The 26,408-nt window shown below is 37.8% G+C and overlaps 1 protein-coding gene and 1 long non-coding RNA gene across 4 annotated transcripts in view; one reads left to right on the plus strand and one right to left on the minus strand.

Moving 5' to 3' along the window:
- The window catches only part of TMEM200A (transmembrane protein 200A), an 82,239-nt gene that overhangs the window by 39,624 nt on the left and 16,207 nt on the right, over window positions 1-26,408 (plus strand). The gene's annotated exons all lie outside the window — the stretch shown is intronic.
- The window catches only part of LOC131382882 (uncharacterized), an 89,265-nt gene continuing 88,522 nt past the window's right edge, over window positions 25,666-26,408 (minus strand). For both annotated transcript variants that reach the window (XR_009212500.1, XR_009212501.1), the window contains one exon: window positions 25,666-25,899. This is a non-coding gene — a long non-coding RNA (uncharacterized LOC131382882). The remainder of the gene's footprint in view (window positions 25,900-26,408) is intronic.

A 26,408-nucleotide genomic window follows, 5' to 3' on the forward strand; every position in this document is an offset into this window, starting at 1 on the left:
ATGGAGTCTCGCTCTGTCGCCCAGGCTGGAGTGCAGTGGCGCAATCTTGGCTCACTGCAAGCTCCACCTCCCGGGTTCACGCCATTCTCCTGCCTCAGCCTCTCCGAGTAGCTGGGACTACAGGCACCTGCCACCGCGCCTGGCTAATTTTTTGTATTTTTAGTGGAGACGGGGTTTCACCGTGGTCTCGATCTCCTGACCTCGTGATCCGCCTGCCTCGGCCTCCCAAAGTGCTGGGATTACAAGCGTGAGCCACCGCGCCCGGCCTATGCGCATTTTTAAACATTAAGTATTGCAAGGTTGTTTTCCTGAAAGTTTGTACCCATTGTACTTCCACTTCACGCTTTTCCCATACTTTGCCATTAGTAGGTCTTTTCCGTTGTTTTAAATGTGTAAATTTGATAGGTAAAAACAATGGTATCTCACTTATTTACTTAATATTTCTTTTTTAATGTTTGTGTGTGTATGTTTATGAGCTCTTTTTCAGTTTTTCTCTTTCGTAAATTCCCTGTTTATGTCCTATTTTTCCATTTTTCTTAAACCATTGATTTCTAAGAACTCTTTATATGGTAGGGACAGTGTGCCTTTGCCTGTCATGCAGTTTCTTTCTGTTTGCTCTTTGTGCTCTAAATTTGACTATGGTGGCTTTGCCTTACAGAAGTTTAAAATTTTGTATCTTCATAGCTACCTTTCTTAAAAAAAAAAAACCTTAAGGCTTTTGGTTTTATTACTATGACTACAAAACTCAAAAAATGAATTCATGAATTGCTTTTATGGGAGAAATATCACAATTTGCCATAAGAATAGTTCATATAATAGAGTATTATGGAAAAAAGACATAAAAATGATGAAATGGTGAAAACTTTAAAGTGAAGCACAACAAACAATTTCCAAGAAATAAAAATTAAAACACTGTCTGCAGGAGAGGCAACACTGTTCATGGAAAATGGGAATCATTTGAGCAAAAACTACAAAAGGTTGACACTCAGTAGATCTAAATAAAAAACCACAATCAATTTATCTATTTTTATTACTAACTGGATAAAACCCACAATGGAACCTTTTATTATACTTACGAGAATTACTTGGGGTCTCCATCTCAAGATTCCATAATTTGCCTTCTCTTCCAGAACTTGACTCTATCAATTATACCTGTCTTTCTGTACCTTTGATATTTCCCTTTCCTTTTGGCTTCCATCCTTCAGCATATATCATAGCCAATACTTTTCTTTCTTACTATCTACCTATGGAATATACTGCAGTCACAAAAGAAGAATATAACGTGCGCAGTTTAAACAACTCATAACAAACTCAAGGAATTTCTATAAATCCTTGGTTTTCAACTTATCTAATTTTACAGAAAGTTGATATACAAAGTTTATTTAAAGTACGTATGTTAGATAAAGTGAAATATCCGTAACCTCTATTAGAAGTTTTGTTTATAAATATCCCTATCCTCTATTAGAAATTATATCATAAATAACTTCTTGTCATTGTAAAAATGTAGCCTCTTTATGTTATCTACATGTATGCAAGAGTCCATCTCCATCTCTTTTCTTTATGCCCCCATATCACTTTTAACTGCAATTTTTGCATCTTGCCTCCAGTTACCACTCTCCATCCTCCAAATCCTCAGTGGCATAATTTCATATTGTTTCCATCCCTGGCTGTCCTGCTTCTTTCTTTATATCTCTAAGTGCAGCAACACCAGGTAAAACCACTTGTTTTAGCAGGGAAAAGCATTTGGATAGAAGATGGTCCCTTCCATTCTGAGGGACACCCGTCATTTGACTACATTAATAATCACTAATTACTAAATTGAACTCTTTTGATAAATGTAGCAAGATATTCATAAGAAGCCATTTTATAATTAATTTTTATTACAGTAGATCACCGATTTTCTTTTCAGATGTTCAGACAGAATGTATGACCATAGAAGATAGCACTTTCATAACAAGTAAATTTTAGATACTGTAATAATGAATTCTTCTTAATTATTGTTATTATTTTGATAAATGGTATCCAGAATTAGTTCTTTTTTAACTTTGAGGTATTTTTAACCTGCTGATTCACATTGGTGATTATTTATATAATCAGAACATTATTGGAAGAGGCAAATTATATGCTAAAAATTATAGAATTTTGAATGAAAAATTTATAATGTTTGATAACATGTATTTTTACAGTGAAAAAGCCTGGATCATCTATAGTTTTTGAGTAAATCCTTCTTATTTCAGGAACTTTTTTTTTATTTTGCTATTTTTTTTTTCAACATGACTTACAGCATTTTTAAAACTTTTATTTTAAGTTCAGGGGTACAAGTTCAGGCTTATTACCTAGATAAACTTGTGTCATGGGGGTTTGTTGTACGGATTGTTTCATCACCCAGGTATTAAGTCTAGTACCCATTAGTTATTTTTCCTGATTCTCTCCCTCCTCCCACCTTTCAACCTCAAGTAGGTCCCAGTGTGTGTTGTTCCTCTCTATGTGTCCATACGTTCTCATCATTTAGCTCTCACTTTTGAGTGAGAACATGCGGTATTTGGTTTTATGCTCCTGTGTTAGTTTGCTGAGGATAATGGCCTCCAGCTCCACCCATTTCCCTGCAAAGGATGTGATCTTTTTCTTTCTTATGACTGCATAGTATTCCATGGTGTAAATGTACCACATTTTCTTTATTCAGTCTATCACTGATGGCCATTTAGGTTGATTCCATGTCTCTGCTATTGTGAATACTGCTGCAATGAACATAATACATGTGCAAGTGTCTTTATAATAGAATGATTTATATTCCTTTGTGTATATAACCAGTAATGGGATTGCTGAGTCCAATGGTATTTCCGCCTTTATGTCTCTGAAGAATTGCCACACTGTCTTCCACAGAAGTTGAACTAATTTACATTTCCACCAATAGTGTATAAGTGTTCCTTTTTCTCCACAACCTCTCCAGCATCTGTTATTTTTTGACTTTTTAATAATAGCCATTCTGACTAGTGTGAGATGTTATCTCACTGTGGCTCTGATTTGCATTTCTCTAATGATCAGTGATGATGAGTTTTACATATGCTCGTTGGCTGCATGTACGTCTTATTTTGAAAAATAATATCCTGTTTATGTCCTTTGCACACTTTTTAATGGGGTTGTTTGTTTTTCTCTTGTAAATTTGTTTAAGTTCCTTATATTTGCTGGATATAAGACCTTTGTCAGATGCATAGTTTGCAAAAATTGTCTTCCATTCTGTAGGTTGCCTGTTCACTCTGATGATAGTTTCTTTTGCTGTGTAGAAGCTCTTTGGTTAAATTAAATACCATTTGTCAGTTTTTACTTTTGTTGCAATTGCTTTTGGAGTCTTTGTCATGGACTCTTTGCCCATACCTATGTCCTGAATGGTATTGCCTAGGTTGTTTCCAGGGTTTTTATAGTTTTGAGTTTTACATTTAAGTCTTTAATCCATCTTGAGTTAATTTTTGTATATGGTGTAAGGAAGAGGTCCATTTTCAATCTTCTGCATATGACTAGCCAGTTACCCCAGCACCATTTATTGAATAGGGAATCCTTTCCCCACTTTTTTTGTCAGGTTTGTCAAAGATCAAATAGTTATAGTTGTGCGGTTATTTCTGGGATTTCTATTCTGTTCCATTGGTCTTTGTGTCTGTTTTGGTACCAGTACCATGCTGTTTTAATTACTGTAGCCCTGTAGTATAGTTCGAAGTCAGGTAGGGTAGCATGACGCCTCCAGCTTTGCTCTTTTTGCTTAGGATTGCCTTGGCTATTGGAGCTCTTTTTGGTTCCATATGAATTTTAAAATGTTTTTTTCTAGTTCTGTGAAGAATCTCAATGGTAGTTTCATAGGAATAGCATTGAATCTGTAAATTGCTTTGGGCAGTGTGGCCATTTTAATGATATTGATTCTTTCTGTTCATGAGCCTGGAATGTTTTTCATTTGTTTATGTCATCGCTCATTTCTTTGAGCAGTGGTTTGTAGTTCTCCTTGTAGAGATCTTTCACCTCCCTAGTTAGCTGTATTCCTAGGTATTTTATTCTTTTTGTGGCAACTATGAATGGAAATTCATTTTCAGAAACTTGTAAGAATTGCTCTTATCACTTAAATTCGACTGCTGCAGCAGTTTCGTTTTGGTCTCTTCTTACAGTTCACTTTCCATTAGTTGACTTTGCATCATGGTAGGAGAATCATTCTAACTGAGAATGAGGAATCATGCGTTTTCACATTCCTGGGAATACTCACTTTCCTGTGGGAACTGGGTTGCTCAGTGCTCCTGGAGAAAATCGTGCAATTTAGTGGGCTATTGCCATTACACAGTCATGGTTTCCAGCTCCTATGTGCTTTCAGCACTGCTCAGCAGCCCTCTTGGGCACACTTGGTGTGTCCTCTCCCTATGCTGGCTCTCATCACCCTCCCCAGGCTTCCTGACCCACTGCTAGCTTGCGGTAGATGGGCTGCTTCCTAACCCAGCTGACAGACACTGCACATGCTTAACACCTCACTGGCAGGTTGCTTCTTCATGTCTTGAGTGGACACACAAGACCCTGCCCATGTTTGACTAGGTTTTGACTTGCAAAACCAGCAATTTTATCTACTTCAGACTAATACAAGCTTATCTTCACCCTCTATCATTCCCTGGCTTCTGGGAATAGATGACCCTCTTCTCCAAAGTTAATGCGTTCTTTAGGAAGGAGCTCATACATCATTTCTCCTCCAGGATTTGTCTCCATCAGATCCTTGTCTTTTCATATCTTCAGTATCTAAATTTTCCTCTTGGCTCCTTTCCGTTTACATATCATATAGCCAAGTTTTTTTCTGTCTTATTTCTATTTGATTTTTTAAAATATATAGAATATACCACATGCACAAAGGAGAAATATAAAATATATGTGCAGCTTAAAGAGTAATACTTAGAAAAACACTGTCCAGCTTAAGACTAGACCCTTTTAAATATATCTGTAGCCCTTGTGTGCTCTGATCCTTCCTCCCACATTCCCTTAAACAATATCTTGGATTTTATATTGATTCCCCCTTGCATTTCTTTATAGTTTAGTCACGTGTATGCATCCCTTAAAAACCTTGTTTAGTCTCACATATTTTTAAATATAAATGGAATCTAAATATATATAGTCTTCTGAAACTAGCTCTTCCACTCCCCATTGTGTTTGTGAGATTAATCTATGTTATGTTAATGCATGTGACAGTAGTTTTCTCTTATCTGGTTCCCATTTTCTAGGTGCATTGCTGTAGACTCTATACCTGATACATAATGTCCTGAATTTCAAATGAAAGAACTTTACTTCTCAGTCTTAACACCCTGGAAATAGTTTGGTTTGACTTTGTCAGCCTTGTCAGAAGCAGTTCTTCTGTCTTAAACAGAAGCCCAATCCTCTCTCCTTAATTGTTTACCCATCTCTAACTAATGCTCTCTTTTCCTTTAAAAATCAGGAAACAACAGGTGCTGGAGAGGATGTGGAGAAATAGGAACACTTTTACACTGTTGGTGGGACTGTAAACTAGTTCAACCATTGTGGAAGTCAGTGTGGCGATTCCTCAGGGATCTCGAACTAGAAATACCATTTGACCCAGCCATCCCATTACTGGGTATATACCCAAAGGACTATAAATCATGCTGCTATAAAGACACATGCACACGTATGTTTATTGCAGCACTATTCACAATAGCAAAGAGTTGGAACCAACCCAAATGTCCAACAACGATAGACTGGATTAAGAAAATGTGGCACATATACACCATGGAATACTATGCAGCCATAAAAAATGATGAGTTCGTGTCCTTTGTAGGGACATGGATGAAACTGGAAAACATCATTCTCAGTAAACTATCGCAAGGACAAAAAACCAAACACCGCATGTTCTCACTCATAGGTGGGAATTGAACAATGAGAACTCATGGACACAGGAAGGGGAACATCACACTCCGGGGACTGTTGTGGGGTTGGGGGAGGGGGGAGGGACAGCATTAGGAGATACACCTAATGCTAAATGATGAGTTAATGGGTGCAGGAAATCAACATGGCACATGGATACATATGTAACAAACCTGCACATTGTGCACATGTACCCTAAAACCCTAAAGTATAATAAAAAAAATTATGGAAAAAAGAAAAGAAAAAAAAAAAAAAAGACTGAAATCTTAGTGAGAGTAGTTCATACTCACTGTCTTTATGTCTTAGCCTCCCACCTGGGCCTTGTTTGATCTCTTGATGGCTGATCTCTCCATGTTTTTTAAACTTTCTCCTTTCATTTCCTGAACAAAGTTCATGACAGGCTATTTTTTCCTCTCTGCTAAATGTTAAATGTAAACCTTAAAGAGTTTATAATCTAGTTTTCTTGGTTTTGAGCACATTGTACTGACTTTAGTGTAGTTTTCCTTTTATTTTCATACGGGGAGAGTGAAGCCTCCATTACATAATGTGAAAGGTGCCTGGAATTATAATTGTATTCTGGAAGTCTTGTGGTGCTGTATTAAGCCTATGTGAATGAGGGGGTGAGGGGAGGCAGAGAAGCTTGACTCTGCATCTGAAAATGCTTAAATGTATTTTAAGTACCATCTGAAATACAGTGATAGAAGCAAAATTAATTGGAAGAAATCTATCCTAATGTTTTCTTTTATTTAGGGATTTGGTTCATTTTGGAATGTGGTTTGGGCATCAAGATTGTGAAATATCACAACTGGCATGACAACAGGGTTAGTAGTTTCTTCTCATTTGCGCAAGGAGCTTGCTACAGTAGGATTGTTAATGGTCGGGAGGTATATTTTGTCTGCATTTACAGACTTTAGCAAGGAGATGATTTAAATAACCATCTAGATAATTCAAAACCAAAACCTTTGTTGCCTCAGTTAGCGCTCTTTGGAGGAATTATCTCAATAATCATTTACTCATGTCCTTTTACACAGGTGTGTCCAAGGAGATACTTGATTTGGTCAATATCATAAATGCCTACTATGTTTAAAACACTGATAGGTGCTGCAAGAAATGTAGAGATGAGTAAGAGCCAATAAGCTCCGAGTTGCCTCTAATGTGGAGGGGAAAAAACTAAGCAGACAATTTATATTGCAAATCAGACTACAAATAACATTTTAGAAACAGAAAAGTTATATAAAGGGTCATAGGAAGGGGGCTTGACGCTCACAAACTTTGAAACTTATTCTCCTTAGAAGTAGATTTAAGAGGCTACATCTCAACCTGATCTCTGAATTTTATGTCTGCTATCCTTTTTATTTTTATGTAACAAGTATATTGATGTATTATTTACATATCACCTATATGGTTATATTTGTAGTAAGTGCCATTCATTCATCAAACCTATTTTGAGCACTTACTATGCTCCACCTGCAAAATGTGGGGCATGCAAAGGTTGGTAAAGTACGGTCAAGGAGTTTGGAGCAGTCTGGAGGCAGATATGGAAACAGTATTCCCAGGATAGTACTAAAAGTTCCCCATAGTGCACAATACTGTAGTGGCCCAAAGGAAAGAGTTATGAAACCTGATGGATTGGGCAAAGCAGACTTTAGAGGCTTCAAAACCCAGTGAGGGTCTCGAAAGATGGATAGGAATTTATCAGAGGGATCAGGAGGGAGCATTCTGGGTTTTCTGCCCAGGTAGGCACTTTCGCAGACATTTTCCTCCGACTACACTTGAGGCCAGAGAAAGTCTATGCTAAACCTCTTCCCAGACCCTCTGAGTATTTGAGACACTGCTTTTGTCTCTAGCCTCTATCCTCTGACCCTGACCTGTTCCTTATCTACTTTCCAAAATCTCTGGATGGCCCCAGACGCCTGAGTGGATTTGGCAGGTGTTGCATCTTAGGGTTGGGGAATCAGATATATACAAAGGAGCATTTGAAAGGTCAGGGGAGCAAAAAGGACATGAGACATGTGGGGTGGGCATGAGGAAATATGTGTGGCTTGAGTGTGAGTAGTAGGGTGCTTATGGAGAAGAGGTAGGAAATGGAGTTGACCAGAACAGCAGGGTCCAGATTCTGAAAGACCATGTATTTTGTGGAGGGGTTTGGTATTATGATGTGGGTAACAGAGAATTTTGACAGGCTTTCAAGTAGTAGAATGATATGAAAAGACCTGTGTAGTATATGCATACTGTTTTTCTAGTTTGGTTGTTTCTGCATTGATACCTTTGATGAGGGTGCCACTCAGATCTCCCTGTAGGGGAGACCTGCCGTAGGAGTAGTTGGCCAACACCCTGCAGGTGCCACATCTGATCCACCGCAGCATTCACACAGGACCACCAGCCCCTCCCTGACCCTGGGATATTCCCAGACAGTGACTGAGCATGGTGGGATATAAGTGCCAGGCCAGCTCTGTCTCACATGGCACTCCTCTAATGGGCAGTCCTTATTTGATACTTTCTCAGAGCCACATGCATCTGAGTCTCCTCCTACTCATTCCTGCTTTCTTTCCTTCCTTTTATTGCTTCCAAGACTTCGTGGTGGTCTAAGGTTTTCTCTACCTTTTCCTGCACCCTCTTTTCTTTATCTGTCACAGGTGTTTTCCCCAATAATCATTTCTAATTCTCTCAACTTCTGCTTCCCATTGGACATGAACTGACCCATGATACCTCAGTCTATTTTTAAATTTTATTATTTATCTTTAAGTGGTTATTTATGTTTTACCCTTTGAACGAGCATGCCTCCCTTTATATGAAATAAACTTTATAAAATGAAGTCAGAAATAATCTTAAATACATGGTCTCAGGACAGATTGGACCCCTGGGCCATGCCAGGCTGCTCTACACAAGTTTGTCTCTGCAACTACGTGGGATCTGACAGACTTCCAGGGACCAGTGAGGAGGTGCCAGCCTTTGCTTAATTCTACTTAGTGATCTATTTCCCACATTCTATCTGTGACAGAATTGGCTCCAATTCAAAGATTTGATGGACAGGTAATGCTTCAGATAGATAGAATTTTTTTTTCCTGACTGTCATTCTTATAATACAAAGTATTTTGATATCTCATGACTAGCAGGTGGTTAGATAAAAGAAGAGGATAATTCAGTGTCTTAAAAGCCAGTGACCTAGAATTTGGGAGGCCAGGATTAATTATAGTGAATCTCAGTATGATTTTTGAGGCAGTTATTCTCTATGGAATAATATGGCCTTATGTATGAAAGGCACTTCCTTTCTCTCAGTTTTGTTTGTTTTTTTTTTTTTAATGAAAACCCACTGTTTAAGTAAAAACAATGAATCATGTTCTTGAAGTATACTGCAATCTTTAAATATCAGAAAAGTATGAGAAGTTAATTTTTAGTTTTTAGAAGATCTATGGTATTTATTGCAGTTTGTATGACTCTAACAGCAAAATTGCACACTACTCTAACAGCAAAATTGCATACTACATTTCTTTAAAATAAAATGCTGGATTGAATATCATATATTTTGAAACTAAAGTGAATGTGTTTAAGTTATGGAATTGAGCCTTAACTTATCTCCTGGGTAGACTTTTGGGTGTTCCTGTGATCAGTTTCTTTGTGAGTTTTCTGTGAGTGGGAATTCCCTGTGTGATCTGGCTGATTTAGGAAGGGGCTGAAGACCAACTTAATCGCTTTGGTGTCGCTGCTTTGCTCTCATCTTACATATTAGAAACTCTTCAGTAAGAGACAACTAAAGGGCCGATGAAATTCAGATGGACTCAAAATCTGTGGAGTGATACAAGAGCCTTTAACATTAACTTTTTCATTTTTAAATGAAATGTCTAAATCCAGATGATCTCATGGTAATTGTGGGCATTTTCTAGACAGTTTTTATTTAAAGGGAATATATAGCAGTTGCTTAAATGGAAAAAGAACCATGTAAAGAAAAACCTTATATTTCTCTGAAATTGTCCAGTAGTGCTACAAGTCTTTTGAGTGAAAAGATTTCATATGGTATCATAATTTTGTAGTATTTAGAACCCATGTACAAAAATGAGTCATTGCTCCTGTTGAGTGTGGCAGATCCCTTGTTTCAACAAAGCTAAGTGATAATCAGAAAACATCAAGAATTACCACTTCAAAAGCCCAAGTGAAATGTTAATGAACTTATGTCTTAATTCTGAGAAGATTGGATTTAGGGGCATGACCTTCTTTATTTAATTAAGAATGAGTTGTCAGTGTTATCGTAGCTCTAGGAAAGCCACAGTAGACTCTAGACTTGGCTGTTGTAGGGAGACTGCAATGCCTTTAGTAGAAGTTTTGGAAAATCAGGCCAGGTGCAGTGGCTCACACCTATAATCCCAGCACTTTGGGATGCTCAGGCAAGTGGATCACCTGAGGTCAGGAGTTTGAGACCAGCCAGGTCAACATGGTGAAACCCAGTCTCTACTAAAAATACAAAAATTAGCCAGGCATGGTGATGCGTGCCTGTAATCCCATCTACTCGGAAGGCTGGGGCAGGGGAATCGCTTGAACCCGGGAGGCAGAGGTTGCAGTGAGCCGAGATTGTGCTATTGCATTCCAGCCTGGGCAAGGAGTGAAACTCCATCTCAAAAAAAAAAAAAAAAAACAATATGGCATCTTACATTGACGCTTGAGATTTGTTTTAAACCAGTAGTTGACTGTGTTGGGATGAATGTCTTAGCTTATGGGGTGCTAAGACAAATAAATGCCATTTTTAAAAGAGTTTTTTAAAAATTTTATGCTTACAGAAATTTTGCAAGTATAGTACAAAAAGCTGTTTTCCTAAAACACTTGAAAGTAACTTGCTCTCACCTCCAGGTACCTTAGTGTGCGTTTCTTATAAAGACATTCTTTACATAACTACAACATAACCTTCAAATTCAAAGTGCTAACATTAGTATATTACTACCACAGAATTCTCAGATCCCACTTCAGTTTTGCCAGTTTTCCAATAATGCCTTTTATAGCAGAAGGATCCAATCCAAAATCATGTGTTGAATTTAGTGGTTGTATCTCTTTTCTCTGCTTCAACCTGGAATGTTTCTTCGGTATTTGCTTGACTTTCATAAACTGGAAGGGCCAGCTATTTCATAGAGTGTCTCCTAAGGTTGGTTTGTTTGGTACTTGCTTGTTGTTAGATTCAGGTTTGGCAGGATTATCACAGAAGTCGTGCTGTCTTCTCATTGTGTTGGTTACTGCATTTCAGTTTGTCCCATAATAATGATGTTCACTTTGGTCACTTGATTAGGCATGTCTGCCACTGTAAAACTGCATATTATTTTCCATTTTTAATTACTGTTTTTTGTAAGGGGGTACATTGAATGGATGTAAATATCTTGTTCCTTATTAAAGTATCAATGTATACGTTTGTTTATATTATTATGGTCTCGTAGTTAATAGGTTAAAATCTGACACTATCATTATTTCTTTTGATGCTCAGTTATCCCATATTTGACCAGTGGAAGCTCATTCAAGCCTTTTTGACATACCCCATTATTCTTTGAACGTTTCTTTGCCTTTTTTTTTTTTTTTTGGCACTAATCATTGTGAGCTCATCTTGTCCTTTTCCTGCTCTAGCTCTGAAATTAGCTACTTCTCCCAGAAGCCTGATTTTTTTTTTTTAGTGGAAAATGGTATTTAGAAACCAAAGTCCAAATGATGGGTGTGCTTATTGCTATCTGGGTATTGCTGCCACTCACAGGCCCTCTCTGTGTAAACAGTCTCTCTTCCCTGCAGCCCTTGCCTCACTCTGCCCCACAGGGACTCCTGCCTCTCACTGTCAGTGCTGATTCCCTGCGTGGCTGTGCTCTGCATTGCCACTCCTTATCCACTTTGCCCCTCCCACAGGGAGTCCCATCTCAGCTCTCTCAGATTCTAACACCTTGTGCTGGCCCACAGCCTCATATGAAGTGCTCCTCTCTTGGCTTGGGCTCTGAAACTCTGTGCTTAGACACCCCACTCCCCTTCCTGTGGAGATACCCTCTTTACCCAGCTCAGACTTGAATACCCCACTGGGGCTACCACCCCTTTGAGTGACTATCCTTCTCATGCTAGCCAAGCCCTAGCACCCCACTTTTGGTCACCAGGAATCCTCTGCTCTGCTGTGGATTCCTGTCTTCACCCCCTTCGAATGCTTTAGAGATGAACTGTTGCTCAATGCTAGTTTGGAAGGTTGACTTAGAAGTTACCTAATGGTTTGCCAAATACAAAACATCTGTGGTCATATTCTGAAACCAAGATTCTGGAACACATAATTGAAGAGAAATTATTTCTTAAATGTCCTCATATCAATTTATTTTTTAATGTGAAGATACATATTTTAATAAGGCAAAACTGATGTCTGATTAATTCTGCATTCAGTGAGAAATGAATGTATATTTATAACATATCTTCTGCAAAATATGTATGTACAATAAATTACTTAGGAGTAAGTTGTCTTCAGAGGATTTTGTGTCCAATGTAATTCGTGATGGAAACTTCAGAATCAAGTGCCAGCAGTTTCTCATTTACTTTGCATCATATCTGTGGTCTTTTAAACAGAACAAAAGTGTAAGGTTGCTCTGATTCTACACATGGAATCTATACGGATAATCCCAAGTTTGTATTCTAGCCCAGATCTTGCCCCTGGAACTGCCTGTGAAGCCCTCTACTTTGGATTGCTCTTTTGTCTCAATTGTGTTGTGTTAAAACTTTGTCATTGAGATGCCTGTGAGATATCAAAACAGATGTCAAGTAGGCATCCCCAGGCTTCATGCACCTGTAGCCAGTGTCTGTGTGACATCTGCATTTTGATGTCTCACAGGCATTTCAGACTCGCATGCCCACTCCTGAACTCATGATTCCCAATACTGACTGCTCTCCTCAGGCCAAGTCTTCTTCCTACTCTCAGTCTTCCCTATGTCAATAAATGGCACAGCCATCCCCCCAGCTAGAGATCTGGAAATTCCCTTGATTTTTGTCCTTCACCTGCTATGTGGTGCGTCCTGTCTTCTGTTCCTTTCAGCATCTCCTATCACAACCCTAGTCCAAGCCACCAACATCCCTCACCTGGTCTACTTCTTGCTTCCATTCTTGCCACTTTGGGATTAATTATCCTCACAGCTGCCAAAGTGATATCTGCATATCAGATTGTGTCACAATCCAGCTTAAACACACTTAACAAATCACACACTTTTTATCTAGGCTGCATGACCAGCCCCTCAGCCACTTTGGCCCTCTTTCTGTTCCCAGAACACATCAAACTTTTTACTGCTTTAGAGCTTTTGAACATTATGTGCTTAGAATATCATTATCTTCCCTCTTCCAAATATGAGTTTTAAATTCTCACACTGGAATTAAAAGCTAACTGATGTATATGATTTGGGGACTAATTTCTGTTAGAGTATTATTTATTTTTTACTTGAAGGAGAATCTCTTTGGCAATATGGAATAATTGTTAAACTTAATTTACTATTAAAACAACAAAACCTGCTTCTCATTGTTCTCAAAACAAAAGTCTTAATAAAAATGAATGTAATTATGACATTGAAAATATAAAAAGAGGCCAGCCACGGTGGCTTACACCCGTAATCCCAGCACTTTGGGAGCCTGAAGTGGGTGGATCACTTGAGGTCAGGAGTTTGAGACCAGCCTGGCCAACATGGTGAAACCCCATCTCTACTAAAAATACAAAAATTAGCTGGGCGTGGTGTTGGGCGCCTGTAATCCCAGCTACTGGGGAGGCCGAGGCAGGAGAATCGCTTGAACCCAGGAGGTGGAGGTTGCAGTAAGCTGAGATCGCCCTGCTGCACTCCAGCCTGGGCAACAGAGCAAGACTCCGTCTCAAAAAAAAAAAAAAAAAGGCCGCAATATCTAGAAAATATTAGGATATGAAACACTTTAAAACTCTGGAAGAAGAGGGAACCTAAAGTGTTGTTACCAAATTATTACTAGTTTAATTTTCAAATGACTCATTCTAGTAAAGATGAATTTTCATTAAGAGTGCTTGTAAATACTGTAATAATTTGTCACATATCTAAAATTCAGTACAAGAATGTATGCATGGTCTCTCTTGAAATTCACAACCTCATGAGCACAGAATAGTTCAATGACTCCTGTAACATCATTTGGCCAAGTCCAGTTCTCTGGATTCCACCTTCATTCAATAAATGTCACTTGAAGCATACTATGTGTCAGGCACTATGCTAGGAACTTGTGAACAAAATGTTCCCTTTATAATCTAGTGGAGGAGACACATCATAAACAAGTAAACCAGCAAATACGTATGTATGGTTTGAGGGCTGTTTTTCTTTGCTCTGCACAGACTGTTTTTATGGGGCCAGCACCATACTGAACTTCCAAACCCACCTTTGGATATGAAATAGAAAGGAAGAGTCGGAGGCTCCTTAGCATATTCATTCATAGGAGGTCAAGTATTTGGTTCAGCATGAAATATTTTATTGTTTTGTAGATAATCTACCCCTGGGGACTGAAAGCTCATCCCTACCACCCTATGTGGAATGCAATTCAATGGAATGGAAGGACTTGTGGAATTATCCTCAAGGGAAGCAGAAGGAAAGGGCTTGCTCTGAGGAACAGAGGCCAACCAGGGAGTTAGGGACCATTAGGGGCTGGAAAGAAGAAAGGTTCGACCTCAAAGAGAGGATTTCTCTTTTCCTACTGAGCACATAATAAGGTACTAAGGACTGGAGGATTTAGGAGAATGAGCAGAAGGTTCCTGTGTACCCTGTGATAAAATTCAAACCTGGAGGGACACATCCTTTAATATGTTCTCCTCACTTTTGTGTGCTTGACTTGCCAATAACAAGCTTCATTATTAATGAATTGCACCATTCCTTGGTGAAGAAATCAGCTCTATATAATGAAAACAAAACTATTTACCAGTACTTAGAAAAAGAGCTGAAGTCTCCATAACATGGCAGATCCTTACATTTTGAAAGGATGTGGGGGTCTCTTTGAGCCCTACTTTCGTCGTTTACTAAATTATGAGAAATCTATCCACCCCTCCCATGCTCATGAGATATCCTTCCTCTACCCACATGTCATGAAACCCTCCTTTTCCTGCTGCCACTAGACAGTTATTGAAGGGTGTCTGAGGTTGTACCCAAACCTAAAAGAAAAATCTGTGATATGATGTGTAGCTGAATTATTGTGCTATGTGTATGTAAGGAAGTGTCACAGTATGTAAGCATCATTAGTGAAAATTCATTATCTGTGTTGAAACAAGTCATTTGAAAATCAAACTAGTAATAATTTGGTAACAATGATACTTTGAATTCTTTCTTCTTTCAGGGTTTCAAAGTGTTTTATATACCAAATATTTTCTAAATATTGTGGCTTTTTTTCTTTTTATCATTAAAATGATAAATGTCATAATTACATTGATTTTTATTAAGATTTTTTATTTTGGAAGCAGTTGGAGGCAGGCTTTTTCTTGTTGTTTTATTAATGGTGTATTGAATTTAACAATTACTTTATACTAAATGCTACCACAGTTCCTCTTCGTTATCAAATAAATGATGCTGTAAGAGAACAGAAATTAGTCCTAAATTATACTCATCAGCCAGCATTTGATTCTAGTGTGAAGATTCAGAGATTGTATTTCACTAAGAAAAACAACATTATTATGATTCATAGTCACTAAGCCTCATGCTTATTAGTGGATTAAATTTTTAGTTTTGATTATAGGATTGATTTCTCTCTCTCTCTCTCTCTGTGTGTGTGTGTGTGTGTGTGTGTCTGTGTGTGTGTATGTGTGTCTAAACATATAGTCAATTAACAGCAAATCTCTAGGAATATAAGAGCCAATAACATATTCAAAACTAAACTCTTTCCTCAAACAGCTTCTTTTCATTTGTTCTTATTCCAGTAAAAGGTGCCATCATCCATCCAATTGCTCAAGCCAGCAACTGGGCATCATCTTGATAGCTGCTCATCTTTACTGCCCACACCCAGTGTCAAGGTCTTTGTATTCTGTCTTCTAAATAGCTGTCTGTTCTGTCTACTCTGTTCACCCTAGTGACTGCCACCCTGGTTCAAGCTGCTGTCATCTCTTTCCTGAGTTACTGTAGGGGCTTCTTCCTTCCTACATCTATTTTTTGCCCCTTTCCATACAGCAGCATGAATATTATAAAAATGCAAATCTGATCCTGTTCTATCTCTGCTAGAAGAGATAATCATGGTGTCTCCTAAGACAGAGTTCAGACTCCTTAATATGATCTATGAAATCACAGATGGTCTTGCCCTGCTATGTTTTCACTCACCTCCCTGCCCAAGCCACATTGTTTTTCATTCATTTCTTTGAAACCAGGTACTCCAGTATTTGAGACTTGGCACATGCTAGTCTTCTCTCCCTTCCCTGCACTATCTCGGTTTCAAGTCACTTCCTCAAACTGCCTTCTAAAACCTTCCAGACTAAGATTGCCCACCTTGATATTCACTTCCATACCATGTTACATTTTCTCTTTTTAATACATATGTATAATTGTTTGTTTAATTTCTATCTTTCCACTCAAGATTTAGATCTAAGAAGGTGAGGATCAAGTCTGAGTTGTACATCATATTATCCCTGGGCCCCTGGCAGAGTGATTGACACATAGTAGATGCTAATTAAATATTTCTTAGATGAATGAAAATAAATAAATGCAACAAATGAGTGAGTGAATGAAAGACTGATTTGAATGTCACTCAAACACTTTTGGCGTTGAATTATTGTGACAATCTGAGTTTGAAAAAAATAAAATTATGAAAATTTGAGCACAAATGGGGTGGTGCTTTTTAAAAGGTAGTTTGAAAATATCAACAGCTTTATCTACCCAAGTTGAAGTTGATTTAGCAATATATAAGTGTGTATAGAAACAATCTTTTAGGTGGAGAAATTTAAATATACTGGCAAGCCCTGAATAAGTGGAAAGGATTCTTTATGAATTCTTTGTATTATATGGAATGTAAAATCTAGAACAGATTTTTCCCCTACTCAAAGGCTACAACATATCTAACAACTCTTTAACCATTTAAAGGCTATCCAGTATCATAACTTTACACTTTATGGACCTTTGCTTATTAAGGATGAAGCAGAACCAGGAAGTAGACACAAAATTTTAAAAACTCGAAAGTCATTTCTCATTCTTGATCATATGTAGATGAACTTCTTAAGGAAAGACCTTAGCTTTTTGTTTTCAGAGTATTGCACAAAACCATGTCCTGGTTGATATTCATAATCAAACAAGTCAACTAGTTGTCATAAACTCCAACGCATATGTATACTCAAAGTCTTCACTCCAACTTTGCTTGCTGTTAATTTGCACACATCCATAAGCCTGTTTACTTTGTTATCTCATTTCTAGGGCCACAGCAAATTAAAACCCTCAGTCATGAATTGGGCAGGAAAAGACAACTCTGCAGTACTGGCCTAGCGTCCATCCCTTCCTCCTCCAGACTCCTGCAGACCTTCACTAGTGTGAGCACACTAACCACATTCACCTCTTGGCATGATTATGCTTTTAAAAAGTCATTTCTCATTCTTGATCATATATAGATAAGCTTCTTAAGGAAAGACTTTGGCTTTTCATACAGCTGTCAGAGGATTGCACAAAACCATGTCCTGGTTGATATTCATAATCAAAACACACCAGAACAACTCTGAGTCATCAAAAGAAAATCAAATGATGTTTAATATTGTTTGAGGAGACTAGAATGAAGTAGTATTATTTCCATCACAAATAATGAAAGTAAAAAGCTTTTCTTCTAAAGAGATGAATACAAAATTATTACTTTTTTCTAGAGCCACTCACGAACCAGAGAGTGTCCCAGAGCTGAAATGTTATGATTTACTACTTCTAATTCTTAGATGTATGATTTGCAAACCTTTAAAATTCAGTCTAGTTCATAGCAACCTGTGAGGAAGGGAGGGTAAATATTCCCACTTTACGAATAAAAACCTGAAGTCATTGCTTAAATTATTACCTCAAGGTTATTGCTATTAAGGGTGGAGTTGAGATGAGAACTTTTAGTTAGTTTAGAGTACATTTAGCCATGACAGCAATGTAGCATTGTGATAAAATCACAGGCTTTAGAGTCAGAAAGATCTGGGTTTGGGTCCTTCCTTTGGTCACACACTGGGTCACAGTGGGCAATATGCTTAACCTCTTTAGATAAGCGCAATTTCTTTTTATAAAATTAATATATAATATTTTACATATTTCTGGGGGTACATGTGATATTTTGTTATGCATAGAATGTGTAATGATCAACTCAGAATATTTAGGGTATCCATCACCTCAAATTTTTCTCATTTGTATGTATTGGGAACATATCGAGTCCTCTCTTCTAGCTATTTTGAAATGTACAATACATTGTTGTTAACTATAGCTGCCCTACTCTGCTATTGAACATGAGAACTTATTTCTTCTATCTAACTGTGTGTTTATACCTATTAACCAACACTTCTACATACCACCACTCCCCCTCAGTCTCTTCCTAGCCTCTGGAATCCACCATCCTAGTCTCTACCTCCGTGAGATCCAATTTTTTGGTTCCCACATATGAGTGATAGCATGCAATATTTGTCTTTCTGTGCCAGACTTATTTCACTTAACATAATGACCTCCAGTCCCATTCATGTTGCTGCAGATGACATGGTTTTACTATTTTTTGAGGCCATATACTATTCCATTGTGTGTATATACCATGTTTTCCTTATCTATTCATCTGTGGATGGACAGTTAGGTTGATTCCATATCTTTGCTATTGTGAATAGTGCTGCAATAAACATGGGAGTACAGGCATCTTTTTGATATACTAATTTCTTTTCCTTTGGATCAATAACCAGTAGTGGGATTGCTGGATCATATGGTATTTTTATTTTTATTTTTTTGAGAAATGTCCATACTGTTTCGCATAGTGGATGTACTAATTTACATTCTTGCTGACAGTGTATAGGACTTCCCTTTTCTCTGCAGCCTCTCCAGCATTATTTTTTGTCTAGATGCGGGAAATTTCTGATCAGTTATTAGTCATGTGATATAAACACATATCAATGTGACAAAGTATGAACTAGAGCTACAAGAGGGAATCTTTGTGGAATCAAGTAATTGAATTTCCTTTGGCTCCTGATGCCAGAGCATCAGGAATTAAACCGAAAACATTTACTCAGTAACAGCACTTGTCTTAGTCTGTTCTTGCTCCTATAACAAAATACCACAGACTAATTTATGAACAACAGAAATTTATTTTTCATAGCTCTGGAGGCTGGGAGACTCCAAGATCAAGGCCAGCAGTTTCAGTGTCTGGTGAAAGCTGCTCTCAGCTTCCAAGATGGTGCCACACGTGGTGGAAGGTGGTGCTACACATGGTGGAAGGTGGTGCTACACATGGTGGAAGGTAGAAAAGCAAAAAGGATGAAGGCTGTATGAAGCTTCTTTTATAAGGACATTAATCCTCTCCATGAAAGTGGAGCCCTCATGATCTAATCACCTCCTAAAGGCCTCACTTCTTAGCATTATCACATTGGTCATTAACTTTCAACATATGAATTTGAATTTTGGTGGAGGGGACACATTCAGACTATAGCACCACCTCTCTGTATTTTAGTAAGTTGTTTTAATCTCACTTTTATTTCTTTATATATAACATTGGAATAATACTAATACCTACTTGTATCAGTCAGAATAGGTTATGTGCAGTAACAAACAACCCCTAAATATCAGTATTTAAAACAACAAAGATGAATTTCTCACTTACTCATGTCCGTTGTGATTTGGCCAGTCCCTCTTCCACATTATCCCTACATGAGAACTTGAGCTGATTGACCCATTGCTATCTGGAAGGTTGTTGGTCACCATGGCAAGGGGAAGGAATCATGTCATGTCACACACTAGCTCTTAAAAGTTTTTCACTGAGAAGAGAGGAACATCTCTCCACTCACATTTTTCTGACCAAAGTAAGTCACCTCTCTATGCCTAACTTCATGGAGTTGGGAAATTGCAATTAAACAATGGACCTCCGGGAATATGTGATTTCAGTTGGCACTTTCATCTTAAATATATCATTCTGGCCTGTGAGCCAGAATGTAAATGGAGTAAAGATTCTAACATTCTTCAGCCTTGGGTCCTTAGTTCCCAGCAATGTCTTCAAGTAACAGTAAGTGAAGAACAGACTGAGTGAACAACAAAAAACGTTGTCCCATTTAAAGGAATTCTAGGCATAGGGAGAGCACAAGGGAACGTTTTCTCAGTGCAGGGCCCCCTGAAATCCCACGCTTGTTGTCTTTCCCTTCCTACTCATTTCTTCTTCCATCCTTCATGGCCAGGCTGTGACCACTGGGCAAGCACCAAGGAGTCTCCCTGATCCTAGAGGACATGCTGGAGACTGCTGCCTCAAGTCATGTTTCTCTAGTAACAGCATTCCTTTCCCCACCTCCTTCCACCTTCCAAAAAGAATCTTTCTTGTTTTAGAAAGTCCCCTCCCCTTCTGTTTCTTCTGAGTAGAGGCTGCATCTGTGCCAGAAATTCTTTGAGCTCAGTGGCTCTCAAACCTCAGCAGGAATCAGAATCACCTGGAGGACTTATGAAACCAGTTTGCTGGGCTCGCTTGGTCCAGCGCTTCTGATTCAGTAGGGAGAAGTGGAACCATGAATTTGCATTCCCGACAAGCTCACAGGTTATACCAGTGTTGCTGGCCCGAGGATCGTATTTTGGGCAGTGTTACTCCATCTGAACTCTTCTTGTTCTCTTATTACCTCCTTACTTCCCAAGACTCGCGGATGTTAGTTTATTCTCAGGTACTGGTTTTACTTAGATTTTTTTATTTGTTTTTTAAATTGAAATTGTATGTATTTAAGGTGCATAGCATGATGTTTTGATATACATATACACGGTAAACTGATTAGTCAAGCTAATTAACCCATCCATTTCTTCACAGTTACCTTTGTGTGTGTGTGTGTGCGCGTGTGTACATGTTAAGAACACTTTAGATCTACTCTTAGCAAATTTTAAATATACAACATAGTATTTTTAACTATGTATAGTCCCTTGGTGTACATTACATCTCTAGAACTTACTCATCTTAACATAACTAAGACTTTGTACCCTTTGACCATCTCCCATTCCTCCCTTCACCCCTGGTCACCACCATTCTACTCTCTGCTTCTATGAACTTGATGTTTTTAGATTCCACATAAGTGAGATCGTAGAGTATTTTTCTTTTTGTCTGGCTTATTTCACTTAACATAATGTCCTCCAGATTGACTCATGTTGTCACAAATGGGAAGCTTGCTTTCTTTTTAAAAGCTAAGTAATGTTTTATTGTGTGGGTGTGTGTATATATGTATATATACATGTTTATCACATTTTCTTTATTCATGTGTCACTGGACATTTAGGTTGATTCTATATATCTTGGCTATTGTGAATAATGCAGCAATGAAAATGGGAATGCAGATATCTCTTCAACATACTGATAAATACACAGAAGAGAGATTGCTGGATTGTATGGTAGTCCTATTTTTGATTGTTTGAGGAAACTTCATACTTTTTAATAATGGCTATACTAATGTACATCCCTACCAACAGTGTACAAGGGTTCCCTTTTCTCCATATCCTTGCCAGCACTTGTTATCTTTTGTCTTTTTGGTAATAACCTTCCTGAAAGGTGTGAGGAGGTATCTCATTATAGTTTATTTTTTTTTGAGATGGAGTGTCGCTCTGTTGCCCAAGCTGGATGGTAGTGGTGCAATATCGACTCACTGCAACCTCCATCTCCTGGGTTCAAGTGATTCTCCTGCATCAGCCTCCCAAGCAGCTGAGACTACAAATGCATGCCACCACACTCAGCCAGTTTTTGTATTTTTATTAGAGAGGGGTTTCACCATGTTGGCCAGGCTGGTCTCAAACTCCCTACCTGAAGTGATCCACCTGCCTCGGCCTCCCAAAGTGCTAGGATTACAGGCGTAAGCCACCACACACAGCCTTATTGTAGTTTTTAATGTTGCTTTTGAACTGTTGAAATGATCCTAATTATTTCTCCTCGGGATATCATAATACTTGTATCTTTTATGTATCTTCCTGAATGTTGTTTTGATTGTTACGGACTGCAAATTCCAAAACATGGGAACTGTTTTGTACCCGAAGGCCTCAGAGAGGGTTTCCCATTCAGCATTTAATGCAAGTTGCATATGGTCAAAATAGTGAAGGCATTTGGACCCTTTCAACCAAATATTTAAAAAACTTATATGAGTGTTCTTACTATATTTCTGGTATCTTGCTAATTAGCCAGTTGGCATTTTTGAAATCATTAAAGAGAAGTATTTGTAGAAGATAAGATTAATGTATCTACAATTTTGACATGGAATTTTATCATTTAGTTGACTAAGCTAGAAATTCATAGTTGTAGCTCTCAAATTGAACTTGGCATAACAACAAAGTAATTTGACTTTTTAGAATAAAGATATACGTGACTTTGAAGAAATGAAAGGCTGTATTTTAAGTGGCCTTCTATTTGGGGTAATACTTAATAGATGAGGAAAATTAAAATTATATTTAGTTAGACCATGGAGTGAGCTCTTTTTCAGATGGCTTATCTGGGTATTTTCTCTATGTATATCTGTTCTCCATGTGCCTCTTGTTACCACAGGGACATTTGTGTTGCTGAGTCAGCAGCTGAATATAGACAGCTGTGTATATTTTGGTATCTATTATTCCAGCCATGTGTACGTGTGAAAAAGTCTCAAATAAATGAGATCGCTTACCACCTTGTCTTTATATTCACTTAACATATTTACTGAACATTTCTTCCTGTCATTAAATGATTTCTTACATTTTAAATGATTACATAGAATTCCTTTATTTGAATACACCCTAATTAGTTGGAAAGTCATTGCTTTAAAATAATTGAAAGAAAAAAAGTACATGTTGCCAAATTACCCCCCCAGAAAGGGAGAAAAATATATATACAGATGTTGCTAATAAAAAAACCTTTTATTAATATTTCCATGTGATACTTTAGGAAGAAAATGAAATTTTAAACCTGTTTAGGTTTGAAAACGTCAGTCAGTTTGGGGTGGTAGGGGTCATTTTTTGGTATTCTCTTAGGTTTGGAGACAGATGGTCCAATCTATAGCAATAAAGAGAAAAAACACCAGAAATTATGCCTCCAAACAATAAGATACATAAGAAACTAAATAGATTAAAGGTTGCCACCATTACGTGCTATTTGGAATGTTTGAGCTTGATTTACACATTAGGTGGTATGTGTTTGTTTTTGCTTCTGTTTTGAGGTATTTGAATACTTCTCACATACAGTTTTGATAATTTTTCATACAAGTGAGTTCCTATAAAGGTTATAAGTTGAACTCATTTGGTCCTCACCAACAGTTGCAAGTTATCAAAGGCAGGGCACTGTGCTATGCAATTCAGAGACGCATTTGATTTCTTTAAATAACATATTTTTAAAATTTTTTCTTTAGCATACTTTTTCTAACTGCATTCTAAATTCATAAAGTCTTCTTTCTTTCTCATCTGTTTTCTCCAAAAATTTTCAATTATGCTTCCTTCTCCTAATCCTTTTTCTGTTAATTTGTGGTATTATGAAGGAGAAATTGTGTGATCTTTAAGCTAAACAGATCTGAATTTGAAAGCTTTCCTTCTGCTTCCTAGCTGTGTGACATTGAACAAATTACAGACGTTTTCTGAGCCTCAATGAAATGGAGCAATTTTTCCTCCTGCATTTTTCTGAAACTAAATACAATAATATATATTGAGTTGCTAAAAACTAAAATCAGGACTCAATAAATGCTAGTTCTCTTCTCATTTCTAATTTTCACTCTTTCTTCTCATTTTTCATACTTTCCCCCAAAGTCTCCAGATGAATAATTTAAAACTTCTTGGCAATTCTTTTGGGAAAGATTTAGGATAAAACTTTTTTCTTTCTTTTTTTCTGGAGTTAATCATTATTAAAAAGTCACCATTTAACTAATATTTACTTTGATCTAAGTAAGGCTGTAGACCTTAGTTAACTTTATTTAATTTCAATTTAAATGAGTCCTGAGATCACCTTTTAAGCAGTAGATAGTCCTCAAATTATGGGAAGAAATTGCTATCCCAGGATCACCAAGGATGGGTGAGGGAGCCATGATGGTGACTGATATCTTCATCAAGTAAAACCTAGAGATGTTACCAGTGAATTCTGTCTTTTGCTTGGGAGTTGCTGATAGAAGGTTATGCTTCTTAAGTCTAAACCCCAGCCAGTCTGAATGCATGCAAATCAATTCATGCTATGCTAGTAGCTGTCTTCCCTTGATTTTCCAGGCTGGGAATTCCTCTCTGCCTCTCTGCTTTTCCTCCTCCTTTCTTTGAAAACAGCTTGAGGGTCACCTTCTTTGTGAAACCTCTCCTGCTCTCTCCCTCCCTCTTACTCCATCCCCAGAGTTCTTTTTCTGGCCTTTCTCTGTGCCCCGTGAATAGTCCCATCCTTGTGCCTAGTAATACTTGCTCGTCTCCCTGATTCTAGACCCTCAGCCCAGTAAGAGCACAGACGATGTTGGATTCAGTGACAGATTCTGGTCATGACTCATGGCAGTGCTCAGCAAGTATCTATTGAATATTTCTGCAGAAATCAATGTTAAACATCACAAGAGTTTAAGATAAAAGTCATGGTTCCCTTGGATAAAGGAGCATAGAAGTTTGAAGTTATAATTGGTCTGGATTGAAAACAACATAAGCAGAACTAAATAAAGTTGAGTTGGAGTCTGCTTTCTAATTATACTAAACTAGAAATTTGAACCAATTATCAACATTGTTCTGGAAGAATTAAGAATGCTATTTGATTTACCTCATTACTTGATTTCATTATCTTATTCAGATTTAGGAAGAAAGGAGAGTCCTCTTTATCACTCAAAAAGTAATACAAAAATAATCCAGACACCCCGTACATATATTAAAGCAAAGGATATTGAAGCCTGAGAAAACTGAGCAATTACTTCAACTCTCTACAGCATTTTCATTTTGAAGACACAGCCAGTTTGGAAGTAATATAGTGGCTGCAAAGATTGTATAGTCAGAACTTGAGTTGGAAAAGCTGCTAAAACAACCACTTACATACCAATTACCTATCCTCTTGGACCCTAGCTCATCTGTCTAAGGGGATATTGATAACTACTTTTCAGGATTGTTATGAGGATTAAGTGAGCCAGTATGTGAATAAGCCAACAAACATTCCATTAATCTCCAAAAGACTACAAATAAATCTATGGTTTTGCATGAAAGTACAGCAAAGCTAAAGAAAATAGTGTGTTACAGTAAATTATGTTTGTCTGTGGATCTGATACCATTGAGGATCAAGAAATGTAAACAAATGCTAATTATTTAGAAAGCATAGACATATCAAAAACTCATAACACTATTAGTATTTGATTTTGATGAAAAAAAATCAAGAAAACTGCGATTGAAGTAACTTGAATGTAGGGGACTGCTCTCCCTTGTCATAAACTCATTTTAAATAAGCCCCAGGGATTCTAATGCTTTGAAGAAAAGTCAAATGTAAATATTCCTTCTGTAGGTTGAGAGTAGACAGGGAAAAGCCTCCAGTGGCGTAACCCTTGAGTGCCAGGGACAGTGGCCTCTCACTGCCTCGACCGGCTCCAGCCTTAAGGCCTTGATGAAACAGACCCTCGCCCACTGGGATGACTCATGGTCTCTGTAGAAACAGGGCTGTGCAGCACACAAAAGATGAAACAGGATAAACGGAGGGAGTGGAATGGAGATTTAATTTCAAGGCATGAAAATTAAATAAAATTCAGTCTTGCTTCATCATCTTTATGAGGAGATGAACGTAAATTAGGTTAAGGAGAAGAATCCTTTCTGGAGCCCCAGCTCAGTTTCCCTCCATCACAAGGCTGAAGATCTCTGTCCAGCCTCTGTGGCTGCATGCTTTATGAGAGTAATCATTCTGAAGTCACAGGATATTCTCAGAAAGAAGCCGTTTCCATCTGTGAATCAAAGTTGTAAGGTTAGAGCAAGCAAAGATCACTGATGAGTTGGCATGAAGGTAGGCAGACAAACACAATGGGGACTGAGCTTTGGGGAAGGAAAGAAAGAAAGCCATGTCCCTTTTGGAGCCCAGGAGGAAGCTGTCAATAAGTCAGGATGACCCAGGTGCAGAGAAAGTTCATCGATGCTGATTAAGGCTTACTTCTCATTTGCTTTACAATGCACAGCATTAGCCTTAAACAGATTCTTGAGTATAAACTTTGTAAAGGCAGATAACAATTCTAAATTCATCCTCTATTCTACTTTACACCCAGTAGATTCAGGTGTTGTCCAAGTGGGTAGAATTGTTTTCAGTGTTTCAAGATTATAATGTGTCATAAGTAAGTCTTTCTTTCCTGAACTTCTCATTTAGTCTGGTTGTGATTTTAGCTATTTTCTAGTTGCTCCAGTCCTTCATTTTTGCCTCAAAGGCTACACTCCACCTGTTTTAAATTAGCAAGCGCACCTA

The sequence above is a fragment of the Hylobates moloch genome, unplaced genomic scaffold (assembly GCF_009828535.3).
Source record: "Hylobates moloch isolate HMO894 unplaced genomic scaffold, HMol_V3 SCAFFOLD_2, whole genome shotgun sequence".
In the NCBI taxonomy this organism is placed as follows: Eukaryota; Metazoa; Chordata; class Mammalia; order Primates; family Hylobatidae; genus Hylobates; species Hylobates moloch.